Here is a 26,662-nt window from a genome sequence, read left to right on the forward strand (position 1 = left end):
TGAAGTTTGTCGAGGAGAGCAGGCTTTCCACACTTGAGGATTTCAGCTGTGATTCCGTCACTGCCAGGTGATTTACCGCATGCTAGGCTGTCAATCGATTTGCTTAGCTCCTCAGTTGTTGGTTCCATGTCCAGTTCTTCCATTACAGGTTGACACTCAACATGGAAGAGGGCTGCATCGAAGACAGTGTTGTCGCTGGCGTAGAGTTCTGAGTAGTGTTCTACCCAACGGTCGAGTTGTTTCGAGCGGTCAGTGATGATTTCTCCCAGGGCAGATTTCAGCGGAGCAGTTGTGTGGTGTGATGGTCTTAGCGCCTTTTTGATGCCGCCGTACATGCCCTTGGTGTTACCGGAGTCAGCGGCTGATTGGAAAGCTGTAGCCAGTAGCTGTTAGCACAGCGACGGGAGGCATTCTGCAGTTTTGATGCCCTGAGAGCATGTAGGGTCTTGTCACTTGACGTGCATTTGTAGTTGGTAAGGGCGGTACGCTTTTTCTTCCAGTACCGGTGCCAATACTGATGCTTTGGCTTCGAACCAGTCATTGGACCTTCGCACTCTTTTGCCAAAAAACGTTAGAGCCGTGGTGTGGATGGTGTCTCGTAAGCCTTCCCAGTACTGCTGGGCAGAACAGCACTGGGGTAGTTGGTGGAGGGATTCCTCTAAGGCATGGTTGAAAGAAGCAGTTTTAGTTAGATCGGCTGCTTTGCTGCTGTCCACACGGGGGGGTCCTTTAGGTTTGGCACTGTAGATGTTTTTTGTCTGCAGTTTGACTCTACAGCAGACGAGGGAGTGATCTGTGTCACAGTCTGCACTGTGAAAGGTACGGATTTGGAGGACACTTCTGAGGTCAGAGCGCCGTGTTATGATCAGGTCCAACTGGTGCCAGTGGCCAAATCTTGGGTGTCTCCAGGAGACTTTGTGGCGGGGTTTGGACTGAAAGTATGAGTTAGTGATGCAGATATGGTGAAATTTGCAGAACTCAAGGAGACGCTGCACATTCTCGTTCATTCTACCAATGCCATGGTAACCCAAGCAAGATGGCCGGGAGTCGTGATCTGAGCCAACTCTTGCGTTAAAGCCACCAGGCAAGTAAAGCTGATCTTGCTTGGGTATGTTTCTCACAGTCGCCTCAAGCTTATCATAGAATGTGTCCTTTATTTCGTGGGAGGAGCTAAGTGTTGGCATGTACACACTCACCAGGTGGACAGGTCCCATGGTGGTGTTAAGGCAGAGAGTTAAGATTCTCTCTGAGCCGCCTGTAGGTGGTACTATTGCTCCTAGTAGAGTGTTATTGACCGCAAAGCCAACTCCGTATTCAACCCATAGATGGGGCAGAGGTTGGCGGACGCCAGGGCATGTCCACACACTGGTGGGCCTGCACGCTTCGCCTCTGGGGCCCACTGCTGCTCCGAGATCCCCTACATTTAGCCTGTGTCCGCAAAGACGCAGTTTAACGTGTGTGGCCACGAGGAGGCACCACAGGAGTCTTGGTGGTGGAGAGGCTTTGTACCAGCAGGAGAAGGCTTATGCACTCGGCTCCTCTTTTCACCCACCTAGGGGCTAGCTGGTGGCGATAGCTGTAAGCAGAGAGTAGCAAGCAGGGGCAGCATACAGCATGCACTAACTACAAGCACTTCTGCTAGAAATCTAACGCACTGACGCATCACACGCACCCTGTGCGCGAGCACTCAGACACATTATTATATACAATGATACATTTACTAGTTGTATTACAATATATCATCAATAATATTTTACCCACTTTTCTTTGGCACAAAAATACAGCAAATACGTACAATGTATACATACTGTATATAGTCACATGAATACAAGTACTAATTGATGATAACGCCAACCAATAACAAGTACCGTATTTCCTTGAATTGGCGCAGGGAATATAGTATTCGCACGTCTACAATTACTGCCGGGTCAAACTCGTTTCTCAAAATAATTAACGCATGCTTGGCCTTATCGCTGGTTCATTATTAACGTCGGATCAAATTCGTTTTGCAAAATATTAATTTTATTATCGCATGTCTATAATTTTCGCCGGGTCAAACTCGTTTCGCAAAATATTTAGCATATGGCTAGAACTTCCACCGGGTCAAATTCGTTACATCACGAGTGACGCTTTACCTGTCCTCATATTCAAAATGGAGGCAGCTGCTTTCAGTAGTTTGCAATCGCACAAAGGAAAAAAGATAAAGAGCTATTCAGTAGGATTTAAGGTCCAAGCTATTGATTACCGGTACAGTATGCTAAAAAAGAACAGTAAGCAGCTATGTTTTATTAATATACCGTAGCTGCGTGTGTCAAATACTGTATGAGACATTAAATGACTCCCACCTCCTGGTGTTAGAGGGCGCTGCCGCGCTAGTGATCCTTCTTGCGACTTCCGGTACTGCAGAAGAAGTGACAACACGCAGCAAGAGATTTTTTTTTTTTCCTCTGGCCTGAACTTTTAACATGGAGGATTACATACCGGTATCTAAAATAAAACAGTTTTCTAAACTGGACTTTCAATCGAAGCAGGAGGTAATAATTAAAGGAATATCTCCATCGAGACAGAGAGACTTTTAAAACTGAAGAAAGAAAATAAGGAAGACTTCTATAAACAAGTTATTGATGCTTTTGGTCAGAAGGAGCTGCAAATGGACTCCATTTATAAGTACAGGTAAGACCATAATAACATTTTTTTTTATTAAATGTGCTTTTCATGATGTATGCTTACATCACACTCAAAGCGCACGCCTAAATTTACCGCATTCCTTTTGGTAAACGCCGGAGTGAGAAGAGGGTTTTAAAATAATTACCGCATGCACGGCCATCCCGCCGGCTTCCGGTAAACGCCGGAGTGACAGGAGGTTTTAAATTAATTAGCGCCCCTGCGGCTATTCAAGGAAATATGGTAACCACCCAAATAATTAGAATAACAATAATAATGTAAACATTTGATTGCTACAACCCTCGTTCTTGTATATATTGAAAATCATGTCTTTGTATCGTTTTTTTTAAACAAAATTAAGATTGGACATTATTTTAATTCTGCATTCATACTGTTCCATAGTTTAACCCCACATATTGAAACACAAAAGCTTGTTCGTGTTGTGCGTAGATTCAGAATTTTAAGCTTGAAATTACCCCTTAAATTATAACCCCTTTCCCTTTCAGTGAAAAACTTTTGCACATTTCCAGGCAGCGAATTGTTTCTGCTTTATATGTAATTTGTTCTGCGTGTGGTTCCACAAGATTTTTAAATTTCAATAATTTTGAATACAAGACAAATGTATTTGTGTTATCCCTATATCCTGCCTTATGAATGACCATTATTGCTTTCTACTGCAGGGTGATGAGTAGATATAGTGTACTTATGTAATTATTGCCCTACACGTCTGCACAGTAGTGCAAATTAATGGCATTCATATCTCTGCATGACAATGTCTTAACCTTCTCTACCTACTTATTAATAAAATTAAATATTCAGCCTGTTAAACATTCTACAATTGTGGACGATCAATCAGAACAGGTTATAAAAGATTATACCATAGCGATGGTAATATTGTGTAGTCAACTGTAATTACCTGATGTGGGCTGCAGAGGGCAGTGGCAGGCATGCCTGCAGTATTAAACCTAGTCTCAGTGGTAGCGAAGAAGAAGACAAGCTCATTCAGAGAGTCTTCCTTTGATTGATTGATTGAAACTTTTATTAGTAGATTGCACAGTACAGTACATATTCCGTACAATTGACCACTAAATGGTAACACCCGAATACGTTTTTCAACTCGTTTAAGTCGGGGTCCACTTAAATCGATTCATGGTACAGATATATACTATCATCATAATACAGTCATCACACAAGTTAATCATCAGAGTATATACATTGAATTATTTACATTATTTACAATCCGGGGTGTGGGATGTGGAGGGGGGGTTGGGTTTGGTTGATATCAGCACTTCAGTCATCAACAATTGCATCATCAGAGAAATGGACATTGGAACAGTGTAGGTCTGACTTGGTAGGATATGTACAGCAAGTACTGGACATAGAGAGAGAGATCAGAAAGCATAAGAACAAGTATCTACATTTGATTATCAACATTTGATTATTTATAATCCGGGGAGGTAGGATGTGGAAGGGGGAGCGTGTTCGTATAGGGTTGAAGTTGCCTGGAGGTGTTCTTTTTGTGCGGTTTTGAAGGAGGATAGAGATGCCCTTTCTTTTACACCTGTTGGGAGTGCATTCCATATTGATGTGGCATAGAAGGAGAATCGCTGCTGCCATTACAATATACAATACCGTAATTTCCGGACTATAAGCCGCACCTGACTATAAGCCGCACCAGCTAAATTTAGGGGAAAATACAGATTGCTCCATATATAAGCCGCACCTGACTATAAGCCGCAGGGTTTTGATATGTAATTACCGTAGTATATAGGGGTTCCTGCTACCACGGAGGCAGGGCCGGCCCGTGGCATAGGCCGTATAGGCAAATGCTAAGGGCGCCGTCCATCAGGGGGCGCCACGCCAGTGCCACAAATGTTGGAGAAAAAAAAAAAAAAGTTGGTACTATTATTTTTAAATACAAAAAATAATCCCACGTTAATTAAAATGCAAAGTAAAGCCTATTTAATATAAATATTTTTTGTTACAACATTACGCCCCCCCCCCCCCCCCCCCACCCAGAGAGACGTGCGCTCTTTGTGTGTGTGTGTGAGAGTGTGAGTGTGGGGAGGGAAGAGAGAGAGGGGGGCGTGTCTGGTCATGGCGGAGCTGCAGTCGAGTTTGTTACATGGAGATATTTTCCCTACTTTTCTTTTGTCGAGCACAAAGAAAATAACATTTTAGTTAAATGTAAATTGTGCTTTGGATCAAAGATCCCATCTACTGCCCAAAACAGCAATTCAAATGTGCTGAAACAAGCTACATAAGCAACATGCTTCGACGAAGCTAGTAAAGAGAGACAGAGACTCCAATGCTACTTTCCCTCCACCACTTAAGGATTAACTCTGCCTCTGCTCATCATGCAGCACTGAAGGTACACACTCTGTCAATCAATGTTCCCTGTAAGTGTTCATGTGTGAGCAAACGCAAAAAGTCCCTGAGCATTCAGTGGAGCCCATGTGAGCAACATAAGACGTGCACACTGTGGCTACACCAGCAGCACACCTGTCCCAAACCTGACTAAATAAAAACTTTAATCTCCATCCATCCATCCATTTTTTACCGCTTGTCCCTTTCGGGGTCGCTGGAGCCTATCTCAGATGCATTCAGGCGGAAGGCGGGGTACACCCTGGACAAGTCCCCACCCATCGCAGGGCCAACACAGATAGACAGAAAACATTCTCTTATTATTATAATCAAATTACAGCAGTCATTTCCATTTCTAATACAAGTGTTTAGGCCCACTTACAATGACAATAACAACAAATATTGTTTTTCATGAACTGTGTACTTGTATTGTTTGTCTGGGTGGAGGTCCTGCTTTGGAAATAATGTGTACCCCTTTCAGACATTGCATTTAGTTCCCATTAAAACATTCACATGTTGCACAATGAGATGTAAACAGGGGATAATGTGTACATTCCTGCAACTTAATATATTTCTATTAGTATTTATTTAATATACTAACAGCATTTCATGATTAATATTTATAAATTAAGATTCCTAATAAATGACACTAGAATAAGCACACATTTGATTGGTAAATCATAGTGTAAGGACCTGGAATGACACTTTATGTGTGGTGTTGGAGTTGTCCCACTTTTTGTGTGGCTGTAAACGCATCACTGGCTAAGTGCCATATGTGCATGTGTTGGTGCAAGTGAGAAAGAGCGAGCGGCTGCTGTTGATATAACAAAGTTGCTTTTGGTCTGGTTTGTACTGCAGAAAATGACCACTTTTGCTAGATATCATTTTTTTACTAATGTTTTGGTGATGTGTTTATGGCCGACAATAAAGAGTTTTGCTCAGTAAAGTGATGGATGGAATTCATGTCCTCAAAGCGTCTCCACAGACGTTACAATATTTGAACAATGATGACGAAAACTGTTTTCTCTGTCGTGTCCGTGTGTCCAAAATTGTTATGCGCTTATTTTTTTTATTTGATTTTGTGCGTGGCATAGATTTGCCGTGTGCAGAGGACGCTTGAGCAGTGCGCAATTGCACAGGTGCGCACCTTAGAGGGAACGTTGCTGTCAATTCTCTTATATACTCTTTCATTCTAGACTTCTAGAGTGTTTGATTATCACATCACTCTAAATGTATAGACTATAAAGTTCACAAACATAAAGAGGGATGCTAGAGGGCCAGGCCAATCTTTCCTTATCTCTAAACTAAAACTGGGGAAATGTGTAGAGTGTTCTGAGCTTCAGACATGATTTTGTGTCAGAATTCCTTGAGGAAAAAATGCATGGTTAGGCTTTGTGTATGTAGTGTGTGCCTTTCTTGCTTTTCAGCTATGCTGTTATTATGCTGTTTGTTACTTATGTATGTTATGTTGCAGCTATTTAAAATAGTTTTGTCAATTTGTTCTGGCCAAAAACAAATTGGCCCTTTGAAACATATCTTTGTCTTTGTGTGTTGTATGTAGACAACATTGCTTAGCAGAGTTCAGTGATGCAAATGCATGTCAAGTTGATCAACACATTGTATTATTCTCCAGTGCAATAACAGTACTGAAATGAAGGCTAAAAGGGCATTAATGGGATCTTTAAAAAAAAAAGAAAAAAAAAAGAAGTAACTAAATAGTTACTTTTCACAGTAACGCATTACTTTTTGGTGTAAGTAACTGAGTTACTTTTAAAATGAAGTAACTAGTAACTGTAACTAGTTACTGGTTTTCAGTAACTAACCCAACACTGGTGATAGTAACCTGGCTTTTTAGCATTAAGCTAATGTTACATGATTCGGCAATTGCTAATCAATAAATAGCTAGTTCTGTTTTAACGTCGGGTTAATATTGTGGAGGGGGCTAAATTGTTATGGAAAATAATAATGTAACGTTAGGTAATTACAGTACTCCCACCTTACATTCCTCAGGGACATTTGTATTAGATCTTTTAAGCAGGTGTTTTTTGTTTGCATTGTTATTGCCTTCTGGTTAGCTAATGTTTGCCCTGCAGGTAATAGTCACTTTTCCACCCCTTTATATATTAGGTATAGTTGTAAGCCTAGTTGTTAAAGTGCACATCATTAATGTTAATTAAGCAATATCACATGAGAGGGAATGCTGTTTTTTAATTTGAGCACTGCTGTGATTCGGTTAAAGATAATCATAACATAACATTCTCATATAATATATTATACTGTTACTTTACATTCTGCTATTCAGCATTTCACTGTAATGATGACAATAAATTGTTAGATATTAATTTTTTATTTTTTGTATTCATTTATTTATTCATATTTTTTTAAATCTTGTTAACTATTCTGATTGTTAATTTGCTTTCTTTAAGTAAAAAAAAAAGGTCAAAGACAAAGCTATTCGGTTTCTTGTGAGTATATACACTTCACTGCCGATGTGGGGGGGGCGCCACCTAAAATCTTGCCTAGGGCGCCAGATTGGTTAGGGCCGGGCCTGCACGGAGGGGATTGTCGGGACAGAGATGACTGTTTGGGTTCCCAAACAAAGCGTCCCATTTATTAATTATAAATCTTTCAATCATTCAATCAAACTTTCACATCTTTGACATGGCGAACAGCATTCGTGCAGAGTACAAATAATACAACGGTGCAAAGTAATACAAAGTGCTCGCCTGTACGTTGTCAAAATAACCAGCCTACTGGTATATGAAAAGTCAGTCTTTAATCATTGTGTCATCGTCTTCCTCCTGCGTACTAAAACCACCGAAATCCTCTTCGTCTGTGTCGGAGAAGAACAGGCCGTAAATAAGCCGCACCCTTGTATAAGCCGCAGGGACCAGAACGAGGGAAAAAAGTAGCGGCTTATAGTCCGGAAATTACGGTACTTAATTTAAATCTGCCAGAAAACATTTATTTAGGTAGAAATATCACAGAATAACACAAAGTAACAGAATAGCATGTATGTATTGTAAGACGATTTTTCGTAGTTTTTTTTGTTAGACCGGATGTGAAGTGCAGCGCTATTTTTGTGAAGCCGCCAACCGGATGTGTGTGTTTGGTATGAGAAAAGACTTGTCATGTTTTCACGAAAATCTCAGATAAAAGTGACTTAGACTTCCTCTCTACCGTCTTTCTTTTTGCTGAGCTTGTATCCCATCCTACTAAAACAGTTTGAGTAACAATCTACATTTTTTATTATACATGCACTTAACTGTAATCCAAACACCGATGTGAAGCTTCTCCTTACTCCAAACGGTGATGCGCGCTCAGTGTTCGCTCCAATGATGTCGTCTCGGGCTGATTGAAGGTACAATTGTCTTGTCTTGCCTGGAGAACGACTTGCCGTGGCTTTGGATCTGAGATTTCCATAAGGTCCCCCTTTCTTTGTGCAGTTATGCTAGCTATTTTCAAGCCTGTGGCTCAACAGTACCTGGACCCATTACACATTTCCCCAAACTACGGAACGGGCAGAGGGGCAAAAATATTAATTGCACGTTAAAAAAATGATCACCGTTAAAGGAACTTATAGTTAACACGTTATTATCGCGTTAATTTGGACAGCCCTAATTAAAATATATAAAAGTGAAAGATTAAAATGAAAAACTACTCAAAAGAATTACCAGAGTGACTCATATTTGGTAGAAATGAAAACAAATGTGTGCACCATTTTTTAATTAGAATACACTATTTTTCACTTGATTTTTTTAGTTTAAAAAATGTTCCTTTTCATGAACAAAACTTTTGGCCCTAATTTAGCCCCATACACATTCCGCTAGGGACAGGTGGCTGTACAAATGTGTGATGTAAGCAGGAAAAATAATAACTTAGTTATTTTCTTTTTTGATCTACTTGATCTATGTCAGCTAACATTTGAAAGCAAAACAAAAAACAACCTTGAGCTGAATCCCAAATTATATGTTGTCTATGGAATGTATAACATTACACTTGAAGGAGAAAAAGTACCTAAGAGCTTAGTGCTCCATCAATAATCTTTTATATATAAAATGGTCTGGTTAAGACTAAGATGACGACAACAGGATATTTGTCTGTGTTGCTCAGGTCAAAGCACATAACGCTTGGTTCAAGTGGACGTTTTCCGCTATAAAATAAAGGAATCAGGTCCAAGAATCCAATGACGGGGCATTCCCGGTCATGGCTGCCACTATTGCAATGTGCCACCCTACAAAGGCCTGCACCATCAGCCAGCTGTAATGGGCCTTCTGAAGGCAACATCAGAGAAGCGAATGCGGTCACTCGTGGTTAACCAGTAATTATTTCATGAGCTGAGCTCGTAAGCCTTTCCCTAAACCAACTGGAGGTTCAAAGCAGTGGTGAAATTTCAGGACGAGGCACCTCCGTCATGCTACCCGTTTTGGGTATTGTGGTGTTTGTGGATTGACCAAAATTGGTCAAGGGTACTTGATCAATAAATAACAAAAGAACATGGGGTTGTGTGCTGATGGAAGTTTGAATTGTCGACAAGAGACTTCCTCTGACCACAGACTATGGTATATATGGTATACACATGACATGGTTTATCTACTCTAATCTTATGACCATATTGGCCTGTGACATGTTCTAAATCAAATGATTGGTCAAATGTAATGCCCATACGGAGGCTGCAATCAACTGACAACACGAGATGAATGAAGGATGTCCACAAGTGATGGTAATCATTATTTAAAAGCAGCATTCCGGAAAATTTTCAGTCCTTAGGGCAGTGGAACCTAAATGAAAAGAGTCTGCCTGGAACCAACCGTGGATCAAGCTGGTCTGTTGTGATGGCACAATCAATGGTGAAATGTGCAATATGTGCTGCCCTCAGCACACAAACAGCTTTGTTGGTGATGCCATATTTTGCGGATTATACAGAATTCTAGGTGCTGGATTGGCCCACCTTCAATCCCAGTTGGAACATCAATCCAAATGATTTACCGGTAGTTTGAATCTCAGGTTGAACCTTTCTGTGGGGAGGCTGCATGTTCTGGTATTTGTTTACTTCAGGCACTGCATTCAACAACATGCATGTTAAGTTCATCAGAGACTCTAAATTTGTTTATTTGTCTACCTATGCCCTATGTGTCAAAGTCAAGGCTTGCGGGCCAGATCCGGCCCGCGATTGAATTATCTATGGGCCCGGGATGATATTTGATTACAAACCCCATTTCCATATGAGTTGGGAAATTGTGTTAGATGTAAATATAAACGGAATACAATGATTTGCAAATCATTTTCCACCCATATTCAGTTAAATATGCTACAAAGACAACATATTTGATGTTCAAACTGATAAACATTTTTTTTGTGCAAATAATCATTAACTTTAGAATTTGATGCCAGCAACACGTGGCAAAGAAGTTGGGAAAGGTGGCAATAAATACTGATAAAGTTGAGGAATGCTCATCAAACACTTATTTGGAACATCCCACAGGTGAACAGGGAAATTGGGAACAGGTGGGTGCCATGATTGGGTATGAAAGTAGATTCCATGAAATGCTCAGTCATTCACAAACAAGGATGGGGCGAGGGTCACCACTTTGTCAACAAATGCGTGAGCAAATTGTTGAACATTTCAAGAAAAACCTTTCTCAACCAGCTATTGCAAGGAATTTAGGGATTTCACCATCTACGGTCCGTAATATCATCAAAGGGTGCAGAGAATCTGGATAAATCACTGCACGTAAGCAGCTAAGCCCGTGACCTTCGATCCCTCAGGTTGTACTGCATCAACAAGCGACATCAGTGTGTAAAGGATATCACCACATGGGTTTAGGAACACTTCAGAAACCCACTGTCAGTAACTACAGTTGGTCGCTACATCTGTAAGTGCAAGTTAAAACTCTCCTATGCAAGGCGAAAACCGTTTATCAACAACACCCAGAAACGCTGTCGGCTTCGCTGGGCCTGAGGTCATCTAAGATGGACTGATACAAAGTGGAAAAGTGTTCTGTGGTCTGACGAGTCCACATTTCAAATTGTTTTTGGAAACTGTGGACGTCGTGTCCTCCATACCAAAGAGGAAAAGAACCATCCGGATTGTTATAGGCGCAAAGTTGAAAAGCCAGCATCTGTGATGGTATGGGGGTGTATTAGTGCCCAAGACATGGGTAACTTACACATCTGTAAAGGCGCCATTAATGCTGAAAGGTACATACAGGTTTTGGAGCAACATATGTTGCCATCCAAGCAACATTACCATGGACGCCCCTGCTTATTTCAGCAAGACAATGCCAAGCCACGTGTTACATCAACGTGGCTTCATAGTAAAATAGTGCGGGTACTAGACTGGCCTGCCTGTAGTCCAGACCTGTCTCCCGTTGAAAATGTGTGGCGCATTATGAAGCCTAAAATACCACAACGGAGACCCCCGGACTGTTGAACAACTTAAGCTGTACATCAAGCAAGAATGGGAAAGAATTCCACCTGAGAAGCTTAAAAAATGTGTCTCCTCAGTTCCCAAACGTTTACTGAGTGTTGTTAAAAGGAAAGTTCATGTAACACAGTGGTGGACATGCCCTTTCCCAACTACTTTGGCATGTGTTGCAGCCATGAAATTCTAAGTTAATTATTATTTGCAAAAAAAAAAAAAAAAAGTTTATGAGTTCAAACATCAAATATCTTGTCTTTTTAGTGCATTCAATTGAATATGGGTTGAAAAGGATTTGCAAATCATTGTATTCTGTTTATATTTACATCTAACACAATTTCCCAACTCATATGGAAACAGGGTTTTTTAGTATTAAAACCAACCAGCAGGCCACAGCCGCCTGCTGCTGTTTTGCATGCACCAATACTCCATCAGTGTTGGCACTAGGAAGTTTCAAAATGGTCACAGGGACCCCATCAAGTCATAAAAATGGGGTCCCACAATACATTTTCGGGGTCCCACTTTTTTGTAACCGTTTTGAGAACAAATGATAAATGTATGCATTATCCTGTTATATCTCACATTCTATATTGTGTTTTGGTAAAAGGTTGTCATAAACGTTAATTCATAAAAAAAATAATACAAAAGAAAACAAATTTTTATGCATATGTAAATTTCATTCATTCACTTTTTTCTTTCCTTCATGGATCTAAACTTTACCGCCGCCGGTATTTATTTTTTCTATATTTTTATTGTAATATTTTCAGAATGCATTTTTTTTTTTTTGGCCAAAGTAAGACAAAGCAAACAATCTGAAGTTGTCTTTGTTTTAGTTTTAATGCCATGACTTTAATAGTCCCGCCCGCATGTGCACAGATTTTCCTCCGTGAGGCCCCTGAACTAAATTGAGTTTGACACCCCTGACCTATGCCCTGATTGACTAGTAACCAGTACAGGATAAACTCTTCTGTAAATGAACGAACCTAACGCATCCACTCACCACTTCACGGAGGACACGTTTGTAGAAAAAAACCCAAAAAAACAGGCTTAAAAACAAAAAAACTGAGCACCCATCATTTAATCAGCTTTTTTAAAATTAGTTTTTTTTATCATTTTATTTTTATTTTTTTCAAATTGTACTAATGCCTTGTGATTGGTGATTGTCTGGGGACTAGTTCAGGATGAACCCCACATCTTGACCGAACTCAGGTTCCAACTCACCCATGACCCCGTCTGCTGTCCAACCCATTTCAGGGCCGATTTGACCAGTATGAGATCTCTCAGATATCCGAGTGTAATATTGTTATCAATAGCTAACAAAAAGTCAAAATAATGGTTGGTATTCTTAGCAAAAAATACAAATTTCTCTCCTCTGTCACGATTTAACAAGCTGGCGGACCCAAAAGCAGACAAGAGAGGCAGAAAACAAGTCCAAAGGGTTTAATTCAGGCAGATGAGGGAGGAGGGAAAGGCGTCGTCGGCTGGAGTGGAGGTGTCTGGCAGGCAGGCAGGATTAGAGGAGGTCGGCTGTGGAGGCAGAGGAAAACAATGGTGAGTCGAGGAAAAAGCTACCAGGAGCAAAGGCACAAACAAAAGATCAACAAGATCGTCAAAATGCTGCGAGAACTGGCGAGAAGTGTTACCACTTGGAGAGCTGTGAAACGATCTGGCAGTGTCGTGTGAGGAGGCCAGGGCTTTTGTGGAGTGGAGGTGATTAGCTGATGGCAGGCAGGTGAGTGGGGAGATCAGCGCCAGGTGTGCCAGACTGCGAAGCCAGGAACCCAAACTCTGCCCACACATGACCACACCCAGACAGACGACACAAACACACAAGACACTGCAGGGACTGTGACATCCTCTCTCCATTGTTTTTTATATTTGTGTTTATTGCTGCTTAGGATTTATTAAACCATGAGTTCAACTCAATTGATTGGTTTTCCGTTAGATGCCTTGCTTAAAAATGTTTTAACTGGTGTAAAAAAACAACATATATACTGTACATAAAATAAAATAAAAAGTATAAATAAGTAATAGTATAGAAGAAAGAAGAAACAATACAGGCAGACTCAATCAAGGACCCACAAACATCTCTTCTCTTTTCATTACCTGAACATATTCCAATTGAGGTCACCGCTGTGTCATGGTAGACAAAGGTCCGATAAAAGGGCACATTTCGGGGCTCAGGACAAACATAGTCATTGTGGCTCACCTCATAACATTTTGCATTTACCACGTTGTTACAAACTACTATGCAAGCTGCACATGACCGCACAATGACTATCTTGTATCCCAACCTTTACTGTCGGAAAATTAACATTATTATTGCTAAGGAAAATGTCAAAAATAGTAACGCTCAGTGACTTTGGATAAGTAACTTTATTACAATTACTGGTTTGGAAATAGTAAAGCATTAGATTACTTGTTACTGGGGGTCCTGTCGCTGGCCGGTCTGAATGCGTGGGGTCGGTGGTCTCTTGTTCCCTGGGTACCGCAGCTGATGTTTTGGGTTGGGCTCTCTCTACACATACATACTCACATACAATTATTCATGTATACATACATATGTACATTCATTCATACATACATACGTGCACACATTGGTACTTACCCACATACATAGGTATGTACACTCCCACATACATACACAAATACAGTACATACATACTGTACACACCCACGGTACATACATCCACACGCACATTCACTGTTTAATCATACATATACACATACTGTACATATACAAGCACATATGCATACATACACTCATGCATATATTCACGTTTCATCAGACTTATATTAACGTTGTTTCCCTAGAGGAAACTGGGTAAAACACGGCAAAATGACAAAACTTAACCTATTTTTACTACAACAATCTACAAAGTTAATACAGTTCGCTTCTCTTTCTTCCCCTCCATTTATCTGCTTTCTTTTATAAATCAAGTTATCATTACATATACCGTATTTTCCGCACTATAAGGCGCACCTAAAAACCTCCAATTTCCTCAAAAGCTGACAGTGCGCCTTATAATCTGGTGCGCCTTATATATGGACCAATATTGAGCCACAACAGGTCTCGCAACGGTATGATATATATATATGGTATATACGGTAAAAATGAAGTCGGTGGCTGCTTACCGTAGAAGAAGAAGCACTTCTTCTACGGGGGAAAATGAAGTCCCGTAGTTGCGAGACCTAAACTTTATGTAAAGACCCAAAAATGGCTCCTATTAAGAGACACGCTTACGACGCAGAGTTTAAACTCAAGGCGATCAGTCACGCAGTTGAACACGGGAATAGAGCAGCAGCGAGAGAATTTAACATTAACAAATCAATGGTGCGGAAGTGGAGGAAGCAACATAATGAGCTGCGCCAAGTAAAGAAGACTAAACAGAGTTTCCGAGGGAACAAACAGAGATGGCTACAGTTGGAGGACAAACTCGAACAGTGGGTTGTTGAACAGAGAGCAGCAAGTAGAAGTGTCAGTACAATCACTATTTGTTTTGTTGACATTCCCTTTAGCGCAGCTCCATCTAATGGATGCATAACGTAACCCCAGCCTCTACTGTAGCGTCTATTCTATGCGCCTTATAATGCGGTGCGCCTTATATATGAACAACGTTTATAAATAGGCCATTCGTTGAAGGTGCGCCTTATAATCCGGTGCGCCTTATAGTGCGGAAAATACGGTACGTATTGTTGCATTTAAAACAATTGTATTGTTGATAATAGAGGTAATTATTATTATTATTATTCATTATCAATAGAGCTATTTCTATTGGTATTTGTATTGTTCCATTTGTAGTGTAATAATGTTCATCGTAATTTCTGTGTTATTAATATTTACTTCAATAACTGCTTCTCTGCTATCATTTTGTGTATCGTATTTGCACATATTGTATTTGGTGATGTTGTTCTGTTGTTGTTGTTGTTGTTGTTGTCTTATCCCCTTCTAGTCCCCACAATGTCACCCACTGTCTTCCTTTTTTTCCTTCTTTCTATCCCCTCCTGCTTCGGTCCGGCTGCGCCAAAAAGGAAGCAAATTGGAACCTGGCAACTACCGACCTGTTTCTATTCTCAGTTCCATTTCGAAAGTAATGGAGAAAATAGTTTATGAACAGGTCGATAGTTACCTTGCCACTAATAAACTCATGTACAAATTCCAATCCGGCTTCAGAACCAACACTCCACTGACACATGCCTTCTCTATCTGACCGACCACATCAAACATGAGGTGGACGCGGGCAAATACTGTGGCATGGTCATGCTGGACCTTCAGAAGGCCTTTGACACCGTTCACCACGCTATACTGTTGGATAAGCTCAGAGCAATCAGATTTAACAAAACCTCATGGAGCTGGATGCAATCTTACTTGGAGGGGAGGGAACAGGTGGTAGAGGTGAACGGCACCTTGTCACCCCCCCCCCCCCCTGTCAGTGAGCTGTGGAGTCCCCCAAAGCAGTATATTAGGGCCTTTACTGTTCCTAATATACATAAACGACTTGTCATCGGCATGCGACTGTGAATTGTTCTTGTTTGCAGATGACTCGGCCTTGCTGGTGTCAGACAAGGACAAGTCACAGGTGGAGAAAATCCTCAGTGCTGAACTCTGTAGAACATGCACCTGGCTCGCTGACATCAAGCTATCCATACACTTGGGTAAAACGGAATCCATCCTATTTGGGTCTCACATCAACCTTAAGAAAGTCAATGACTTCACTATAAAAGTGGGTGACATTGTTATCACCAGGAAAGATATGGTCACCTACCTAGGTTCCATTCTAGAGGCTAATCTTTCTTGTGATAAAATGGCAACCAAGGTAATCAGAAAGGTCAACCAACGAACGAGATTTCTCTATAGTATCTCCTCTCTGGTCAACAAAAGCACCATGAGGATTCTGGCGGGAACTCTCGTTCAACCCTTTTTCGATTACGCATGCACCTCCTGGTGCCCTAGCACCTCCAAAACCCTCAAATCTAGACTCCAAACATCCCAGAACAAGCTAGTCAGATTACTTCTAGACCTCCACCCCAGATCTCACCTCACTCCTCCCCACTTCTCCAAAGTGGGCTGGCTCAGGGTGGAGGACAGAGTAAAACAACTTGCACTGAGCCTAGTCTATAAAATCCGCTACACCTCCCTGATACCAAAGTACATGTCAAACTACTTCCTTAACGTAAATGACCGCCATAACCACAACACCTGGGGGGGCTCCACTAACCACGTTAAACCCAGATTCCGAACTAACAAAGGTCTTAACTCATTTTCTTTCTATGCCACATTAATGTGGAATGCGCTCCCAACAGGTATAAAAGAAAGGGCATCTCTATCCTCCTTCAAAACTGCAATAAAAGTTCACCTCCAGGCATCTTCAACCCTAAACTAACACCCTCCCCGGATTGTTAATAATCAAATGTAAACAATCAAATGCAGATACTTTTTCTTATGCCTTCTGATCTCTCTCTCTCTCTCTCTCGCTCTCTCTCTCTCTCTCTTTCTCTCTCTCTCTATGCCCACTGCTTGCTGTCTATATCCTACCAAGTCAGACCTACACTGTTCCAATATCCATTTCTCTGTTCTCAATTGTTGATGACTGATGATAACAACCAAACCTAACCCCATCCACACCCCGGATTGTAAATAATGTAAATAATTCAACGTGATTATCTTGTGTGATGACTGTATTATGAAGATAGTATATATATCTGATAGTATATATCTGTATCATGAATCAATTTAAGTGGACCCCGACTTAAACAAGTTGAAAAACTTATTCAGGTGTTGCCATTTAGTGGTCAATTGTACGGAATATGTACTTCACTGTGCAATCTACTAATAAAAGTCTCAATCAATCAATCAAAACAATAGGATTTGCCTGAGTGGCTGGACAGGACAAAAAAAATATATTTATTGTTACTAGAAAATGTGGTAATATTAGCGTTACTAAGTAACGCATTACTGGCATCACTGCTCAAAACCCAATTAATGACAAGGGGGTCAGACTGTTCAAGAACAGAAAGCGTAACAAAGGAAATTACAGCACTATAATTATAATCAGACAAATGTATTTATACTGCTATAATATTCTAATTAATCAAAAATACACAGGTCTCTTGTGGAGTCTCCACAGGTTACACACCATCAGATACGTTGCCTAGGTTTGCTATCATCCGTAATGTGTATTTCCTTCTGGGAGTGTGCAAGGTTGTGTGAGCTTTCAACAATCTTAAGTATGCTTTAGTGGGCCCTTGTCCCTCCTTAAAATGTGGTTTCAATGTTGCCGACTCCTGCCGCGAGGGGATTTTTTTCCAAGGTTCTGTTTTAGTGATTAACTATATTCCTCCGAGGCAGCCCAGGATTGAAATAGCTAAATAAAGCCTTTAGTTGAGCCGGTATCTGCGTGTATTCTCGGAAGTTAAGACGGTTGATGTGGCTGTGTGATCCATCATGGTCACGTTTGTTCTTTTGAAAATGTCATATTTCTATAAAGAATAGTTGCGTGCGGAAAAGGCCACCCTCCTGTAGCTTAGTTTTGTGTGTTTAACGTCCCCATGATTGCAACGTGGTTTCCTGTTAAATGACACAACCGAAAATCAATTTAACCCAGCAATATGGGAAGAAAAGTGTCATCCTTACTATTTCATGAATGTAAAGAGAAAGGCCAAAAACAAACCAATGCAGACACGTCAGAGGAAGAGCTGGGAATGGCAGCACTGTCATGTCTCCCATTCTGCCCAGGGCGCTTGCAAAAGAGACACAGCCGTAAAGCTCCTTCAATGTTCTTTGCTTTCGCCTTCTTTTTAGTGGAACACATTAAAACGGTCGAAGGCCTTTCTGTGGTCACACACTGTTCCAATTTCCCCTTCTTCTCTTTTCTCATCTCGTCAAGGAGCTGCCAAACTAGATGTCTGAATGAACTCTGAGCTGACATAACAGCAGCCTGGTCTCATTCAGTGGTAAATTTCTGTTGATCTTCTAAAAAAAAACTCAAGGAGACCAAGGGTTAGTTTTTAACAGACTGAACATAGATCAATACCTTCGCGATATAAGAGCTGAATCTATTGTGTGGTGGTGATTAAGCACATCTTAACTGTACTCATACACTGCAGTCACATTGGCAGATAATTAAATTTATACCCACATACGATCAAGACCTGATTCACATCTGAGTCTATCCAATTCCATGTGGGTTTTTTTTCTGCTTGACGTACCATGACGCATATCCGCCTTAGACCTGCCCGTAGCTGGATCAACGAAAATCATGCAGCCACTTCAAGACAGACAGATTTGTAAAAAAAAATGTTTTAAAAGCTTCACTACACATCTTAAAATCAAGCCGGTTGTATCACGGTTGCGCTTTGCAATTGTTTGCGGTAGTCGTGACCTCAAGTTGCTAAGACAGGAGACGGCTATACTGGGCTTGCACAGCTAGAACGTGCACAGCACAGAACAAGACACCATACAGAATCCACTGATCTAGCTGTGTTCTAAGGACACTGATGATTGAAAACCAGTAACATGTGTGTCCTGATTGCTAATCAGGGCAGGTGTGGGAGCCAGCGGTCAGTGGCAGACGAGGAAGCACACATGAAATGGAAACTGAAAATAATAGTGTGGTATGGTATAGTATGCTCTTTATTGTCATTGCACAAGTACAACAAAATTTCATTTTCACCACAAACCCGTTCAAGATTGGACAAATACTACACAGGAGACAGAACAGGAACGGTGATGGGTCGCCACATAAAACGTAGGAAAAAGGTAGATGCTCGGGAAAGCTGAGTCGAAATCGATCTCAGACTGGGCTCCTATGGGGCACAGACTGGGGCTGAGAAAAAAACTTGATAACCAATAAGCACACATAGACATTCTACACAGAAACCACAAGACTTGCAACAGGAGGGGAGAGGACAGGCATCCGTCTCGAAGCTGCCAGCCACTAGGGCGCTGCTCTGTTGTCCTTCATACCATGTGGGGTGAAGCGGCGTGGAATGGGGGTGGGGGTATGTGTGTATATGTAGCCATGGTCCATGGTGTATGTGTTAAGTCTGTATAGGCCTTGGACTCATTCTGCAAGTGGTGTCAAAGGAACAGAGTCTATCTTTCCAGGTGTTGTTGACAGGAAGGAGTTTGTTTTCGTCTTTGCTGCACTGTCCTAAAGGGGAATCTTGTAGCAATGACTGTATCAACTTCCAATTTGTCAATACAGGGCAACGCTTACTCCAATCTGTAGATGTCATGATATTATGATATCGTCTGCATCCTTGACCTGAAATCGTCGCCAAGTACGCGGCAGTTCGCTTATCCCAAGAGTCCGTCGTATGACTAGCAACAACCGTTCCGACAGGACAGACAGGTTACCCTGAACACGGGATCTTGTCAATTTTGTTGAGAGGAAAGTAGATCAATTCAATTGTTTAGATTTGTAAATCAGTGCAAAAAGAGGCAACAAGAAAGTGAAGACAAGACAAAACAAAGAAGCAAGCAGAGCAGACATGGAGAGGGGAAGGAGAGCGACCATCTTTGCAAAGAGCCAAGAGAGATACGAGCGCTAGACAGAGACTAAACATGAATACACATGAAAAGACACAAGTCAAACCTGTCATGAGCAATGCTGATAGTAATTGCCCTCAGTAAAACAGATACCATTTTAAACAAAGACAGGGTGGACTTGGTGGTGGTGGGTCGCCCAACTGGGCCCCCGCCATGAAGGGCAGAAGGAACAGCCACCCGTCCAGGCCATGTGTCTTTGAAGCTAGTGCGAGGGTGTCAGGTGGTGGCAGAGAGTGGAAGGCTGATCGCTACAGCTGGTGAAGAGAAGGACCAGCCATGAAAGCTCCCGCATCAGCGTGGCGTGGAGGACGTCCATGAAACAACCACCGCAGAGGCAGACATGCACAGGATCAGTGCTCCAGTAGCCACGGAGGCCCATGCCCAAGCGTTGCTGCTGTTGGCACGCAGGACGGCCTTGGAACGGCCACCGTCGCGGTCGACGAGAAGGAGTAAGACATGCGCGAGATAGGCGCTTTGTCAGCTGGCATGGAGGCAAAACAAGTTGCAGTCAAACCGTGTGTTGGCGTGGAGCAGGAGGTGGCGATGGCGTCTGGAGCATACCCACCGCAGACCCACTGGAGATGAGAGAAGCTATTCAGCTTCCTGATGGACTGGACTCCAGCATTATCTATTAATTTAACAATCAAATAATTATACCCACTCGACATCCATTGCAGCCGATCACCCAGGAAGAGGGGTCCCTCCATCTGCGATCCCTTCTCAAGGTTCCCTCTTTTACTCCTGTTGGGTTCTTTTGAGTTCTTCCTTGCCCAAATGTAAGTTTAGATCAGGGGATGTTGTTAGTTTGTGAAGCCCTTTGAGACACTTGTGATTAATAATAATAATAATAATGGATTAGATTTATATAGCGCTTTTCTAGACACTCAAAGCGCTTCACAGAGAAGTGAGAACCCATCATTCATTCACACCTGGTGGTGGTAAGCTACTTTCATAGCCACAGCTGCCCTGGGGTAGACTGACGGAAGCGTGGCTGCCAGTTTGCGCCTACGGCCCCTCCGATCACCACCTATCATTCATCATACTTCACCGGGGGCAAGGGTAAAGTGTCCTGCCCAAGGACACAACGGCAGCGATTTGGATGGTAAGAGGCAGAGAGCGAACCTGCAACCCTCAGGTTTCTGGCACGGCTGCTCTACCCACTACGCCATACCACCCTATAGCCCCCGAGGGCTATATAAACAAATTTTGATTGATTGATTGTTGGCCCTGCGATGAGGTGGCGACTTGTCCAGGGTGTACCACGCCTATCGCCCAAATGGAGCTGAGACAGGGTCCAGCACCCCCCGCAACCCCAAAATGGTCAAGCGGTAGAAAATGGATCAATGGATGATTATATATTTGTGATTTAAAAAAAAAAAATCACATCTTTACATGTAAAAACTGGCTTATTTAGTTTAAAACTGCTTCGAAAATGCAGAAAACAGGTGGAGTTTCTGGTGCATCTCCCATGGTAATCAACATGATTTATTGAAAAAACATGAATGCTGGCTGTATTAAAGGCAATTTCCTCTTTCCTTATCAAGGTCTACTTAGAAACACACTTGTGGCTCTCCTCATTTCTATTACTGACTATTCCAGACCAACAATAAATTGTCATCTCTCTGAATTGCAGACAAATCAACTTCTGCTGTGCTAAAGACACGAAAAAAGTTCTTATTTCCGGTGGCTGAGTTGAAACCAGTTCTTTTCATGCACATTCTCTCATGGAGATTCTATACCTGAAAATAGTGTGGAAATCCCCATGCATACTGTAGTAACTTTATGTTATTCTGTCCATAATTGATTTATATTTGGCCAAATATAAAGACAGCACTGACATACAAGACATTCTGCCTTTGCTGGCACTTATTCACGTATAAACTGTGTTGACTTCATTAGCAACTGACTTTGTCAGTGTTTTAGTGTACACAATGTGTGCATGACTGTGTGCTTGGCTGTCACAGGGGAAACTCCTCACTCTAAATACCTCTAATAAATGGATCACTTGTGTCTTGTTTTGTCGTCATTATTATTAAATATTTCCCCCGTTGGAATTCTCTTCGCGAGCAATCATGTACTGAATGTCACATTATTTTAAATGATTGTTGTTGCGAGCCGCCAGGTGCCCATCCTCCTGACATGCCGTGGTTAGCGTTTTACATCAGAGCACCATCAAGTATCCGTTTGGTGACTCACACCCAAGTGGGTCCATGACTAATGATAAAGATGGTTCCAAACTCCTGCGGCTACTTTAGATGAACAGGAAAAGACAGGCAGGATCACTTGAAGCCTGTTTGGTTTTGATGGATGGACTCTACATACCGCCTCAGTGATTTTTGTGATGATTATCTTTCTAACTTAAACCTGATTTATGACTGCTGAGCAGCGGGGTTGTGTTTGCTCCAGTAGTGGAATCAAAGTTAATTAATTGGACATATGAAAGTGTTCAGTGAAGCGGTGTTTTGTATGTAATGTTATTCCCCAAACACTGGAAACAACTGGACTTTTTTTGGCAGTTCGATTCTAACATATTTAACCATTCCACTAAGCGGCTTTTCTATTCTAACAAACAGTGAGGCAGGATTTAGCAATTAAACATTTGTTTTTATAGTACAATTAAATTAAATAAATGATAAATGGGTTATACTTGTATAGCGCTTTTCTACCTTTAAGGTACTCAAAGCGCTTTGACAGTATTTCCACATTCACCATTCACACACACATTCACACACTGATGGCGGGAGCCGCCATGCAAGGTGCTAACCAGCACCCATCAGGAGCAAGGGTGAAGTGTCTTTCTCAAGGACACAACGGACGTGACTAGGATGGTAGAAGGTGGGGATTGAACCCCAATAACCAGCAACCCTCTGATTGCTGGCACGGCCACTCTACCAACTTCGCCACGCCATGATAAATTAAACAACTGAATTTCAGAAAGTCATGTTTTGACAATTAAGTAATAATGCCCATAAAATAAAGAACGCTGAAAATAACGTTGATTATTTTAATTTCACTATAATTTTTTCGATTGGAAATAATTTAAAGTGGATGTTTTAAGTAAAAGTTTAACATACTTAACCATCTTAGGACATTCTTCGAAGCCAAACAAGACATAGAAGTCCTTAAGTTTTTAAAGGGCTTAAAAACATTTTGGGTTTTTTTTCCCTCCAATTTCTCAATAAACTTCAGTCCTAAACAAAAATAACGTGATGGGTTTTTTTTTTCAAATGTTTAACTTTTTTAAGGCATTTGAATTAGATAATCTGACCGGTGTAAATTAGTAAAACAACTCATGTTTTAAGCTAATTTATACTAATTGAAAACTGTGACATCATTTGATCACAAGGCTTTCAAAGGGTTTAATAAAAACCTTACATGTTTGGTACATTTCAGCTATAAATGTACAAAAAAAATATGAAACCAAAATGTTTTTATGCTCTTTGAGGAACAAAGGACTTTTATGTTCCCTTTTGGCTTTGTGGAATAACTGCCAGAGTATCAAACACCTGTGAAAGAATTAGACGTTGACCAGTGGCGTGCGGTGAGGTTAATGTCTGGTGAGGCACGACTGCATCATCACAGTCAGATTTACAAACATATGAACCTGCAGTGCAGGTGTACCTAATGTTGTGTCCCTGCGGTCGTTCGCGGCTCCTGCAGCGCGAGCATTGTTGTTTTTGCACTTTTTGGCTTCTTGTTAAGTGACTTTTTTTGGGTGGATTCGGTCTTGCACGTGGAGGGTTTGGGTGTGGGCTTTGGTTGGTGTGGCCGCGGTGCTCCCGTCGGGGGTGCATTCTGCGGCGGAGGTGCTTGGCACCAGGAGGCGGGGTTATGAGATGAGCCTCACACAGTGTGTCTTCGCAGCAGTTTTATGAATGCTCGGCACTTTACACACATACAGTTGTTGACAAAATACACTGTACATTATATACCTCAGCTAACTAAACTATGGAAATGTATAATATAATTCATATAGCAATACGGTCTCACTGCACAGCAGGCCAGCAGTTAGCCGAGTCATTGCGCAAAATCCATGTTGAGGCACAAATCAGTGACGTGCCTCAACTGGCTGCTGATCTGCACCGTCTCTTCTCAGTATTTGAACGGCAAATGTGAAAATAAAAATAAAAATAATCTAAAACTGGTGAAGTTCAATCGAAAATAACTTTAGTATAATCACTGGATACATATAACAATTTAATAATTATTTTTTTCTTTTTACTTTTTTTTTTCTTTCCATGATGGCAGGTGAGGCCGTGCTTCCCCTGCCTCTAGTGACTGCATGCCACTGACGTTGACATTGTGTCAGAATTCTCACTGACAGTTGGGTTATGTTTTTTTTTTTTTTCTGTGTTTGTTTTATTTCCTGTCAGCACTCTTATTTTGGTTCCTTTGCCTGCACGTTACACCCTGAGCGCTTTTTCCCCTCACCTGTACCTGATTGGCAGTCTGGCACACCTGGTGGCAATTGCCTATCAGGCTCCTATATATACCTGCCTCTCCCTCCAGTCAGTGCTGGAGTATTGTTCGCTGTATGCTGTGGACTGCTGTGGTTGCTCTTCTCTTGTTAGCTGTTTCTTGTATGCTGAGTGCTATTTCCTGTTCCTGTTTCCTGTCTCCTGGTTCCTGGTTCGTGTTTTACCTGCATTTTTTTGGACATTAAAACCATGTTTTCCTGCACCAAGCCTGCCATCTTTGAATCTTGGGGTTTGTCACCACCACTTCCTGACATATTTTTAAATGAAAGAACAGCCTCTGAGAAAGAACATGCAAAATGGTGTAAAATTATGGCCAAAACGTTTACTGAAAGGACACAAAAGTCAGCCTTTGTCATACAAGTATAAAGAGAAGTTAATCACTGTATGATAAAAATAGGCACATAATGGGGGGGAAATGCTACCTTGGTCATTACCATAATAGTTATTAGCCAATATGCATTCAGCTACATGCATCTTAGTTTAGCATGCTTGTTAACTTAGATTTAGACAACTTAGACTTAGACAAACTTTATTGATCCACAAGGGAAATTGTTCCACACAGTAGCTCAGTTTCAGAGCATGGAAAGGGTAGGGATGGAAAGGATAATGCAGGTATTTAGACTAAAAATGTACCATAGTAGCAATATAAAATACAACATATTTGCAATAGTTACATATTATATATACAGTTTATAATATATACTGATATATTATATTATATTTGTATATAATATATACAATATACAACAAATTCCAATTACACTGTACAATATTACAGTATATGTAACAGCTGCAGCAAAAAATAAAAGATAAATACATTTTTTTTAAAAAGAGAAAAAAAAGTGCAGCATAAAATAGATAGAAGATCCAGCAGAAAAGATACAGAGGCACAGAGAGGTAGCTAACCTAGAAGCGGTCATCATCTATAACATACAAATATTGTGTCATTATTTTGTAATGAGCAGCTCGACCCCTTCCAATGTCTCCAAGAGGCCAGTTTCCTGCTAAATGGTTATTAACACACTTTTCTTCCACTGTGGTGGTGTCACAAAAAACACAAAGCCAACAGAGAAAAAGCAAAGCACAACGGTAGAGTTAATCCTTTAAGGCTCACTGAGCTGACCTCTCCACAATATTTTTAAAGGCCTACTGAAATGAATTTTTTTTATTTAAACGGGAATAGCAGATCCATTCTATGTGTCATACTTGATCATTTCGCGATATTGCCATATTTTTGCTGAAAGGATGTAGTAGAGAAAATCGACGATAAAGTTTGCAACTTTTGCTCGCTGATAAAAAAAGCCTTGCCTGTACCGGAAGTAGCGTGACGTCACAGGAGCTAGTATTCCTCACAATTCCCCGTTGTTTACAATAGAGCGAGAGATTCGGAGCGACAAAGCGACGATTACCCCATTAATTTGAGCGAGGATGAAAGATTCGTAGATGAGGAACGTTACAGTGAAGCACTAGAGAGGCAGTGATGGACGTATCTTTTTTCGCTCTGACCGTAACTTAGGTACAAGCTGGCTCATTGGATTCCACACTCTCTCCTTTTTCTATTGTGGATCACAGATTTGTATTTTAAACCACCTCGGATACTATATCCTCTTGAAAATGAGAGTCGAGCACGCGAAATGGACATTCAAAGTGACTTTTATCTACACGACAATACATCGGTGACACACTTAGCTACTGAGCTAACGTGGTAGCATCGTTCTCAAATGCAGATAGAAACAAAATACATAAATCCCTGACTGGAAGGATAGACAGAAGATCAACAATACTATTAAACCATGTACATGTAACTACACGGTTAAAAATTCTCAGCCTGGTAAGGCTTAACAATGCTGTTGCTAACGACGCTAAGGCTAATTTAGCAACTTAGCAACCGGACCTCACAGAACTATGATAAAAACATTAGCGCTCCACCTATGCCAGCCAGCCCTCATCTTCCCATCAACAGCCGTGCTCACCTGCGTTCCAGCGATTGACGGCGCGACGAAGGACTTCATCCGTGGGTTTGGCGGCAAGCATCGGCTAGGCGTAGTAAGTAGTCCTTGTTGTGTTGCTGTAAGTATTGTACTTAGCCGCTAATACACCAATCGATCCCACCTACAACGTTCTTCTTTGCAGCCTCCATTGTTCATTAAACAAATTGCAAAAGATTCACCAACACAGATGTCC

Source organism: Entelurus aequoreus, linkage group LG11 (genome assembly GCF_033978785.1).
Source record: "Entelurus aequoreus isolate RoL-2023_Sb linkage group LG11, RoL_Eaeq_v1.1, whole genome shotgun sequence".
Taxonomy (NCBI): Eukaryota; Metazoa; Chordata; class Actinopteri; order Syngnathiformes; family Syngnathidae; genus Entelurus; species Entelurus aequoreus.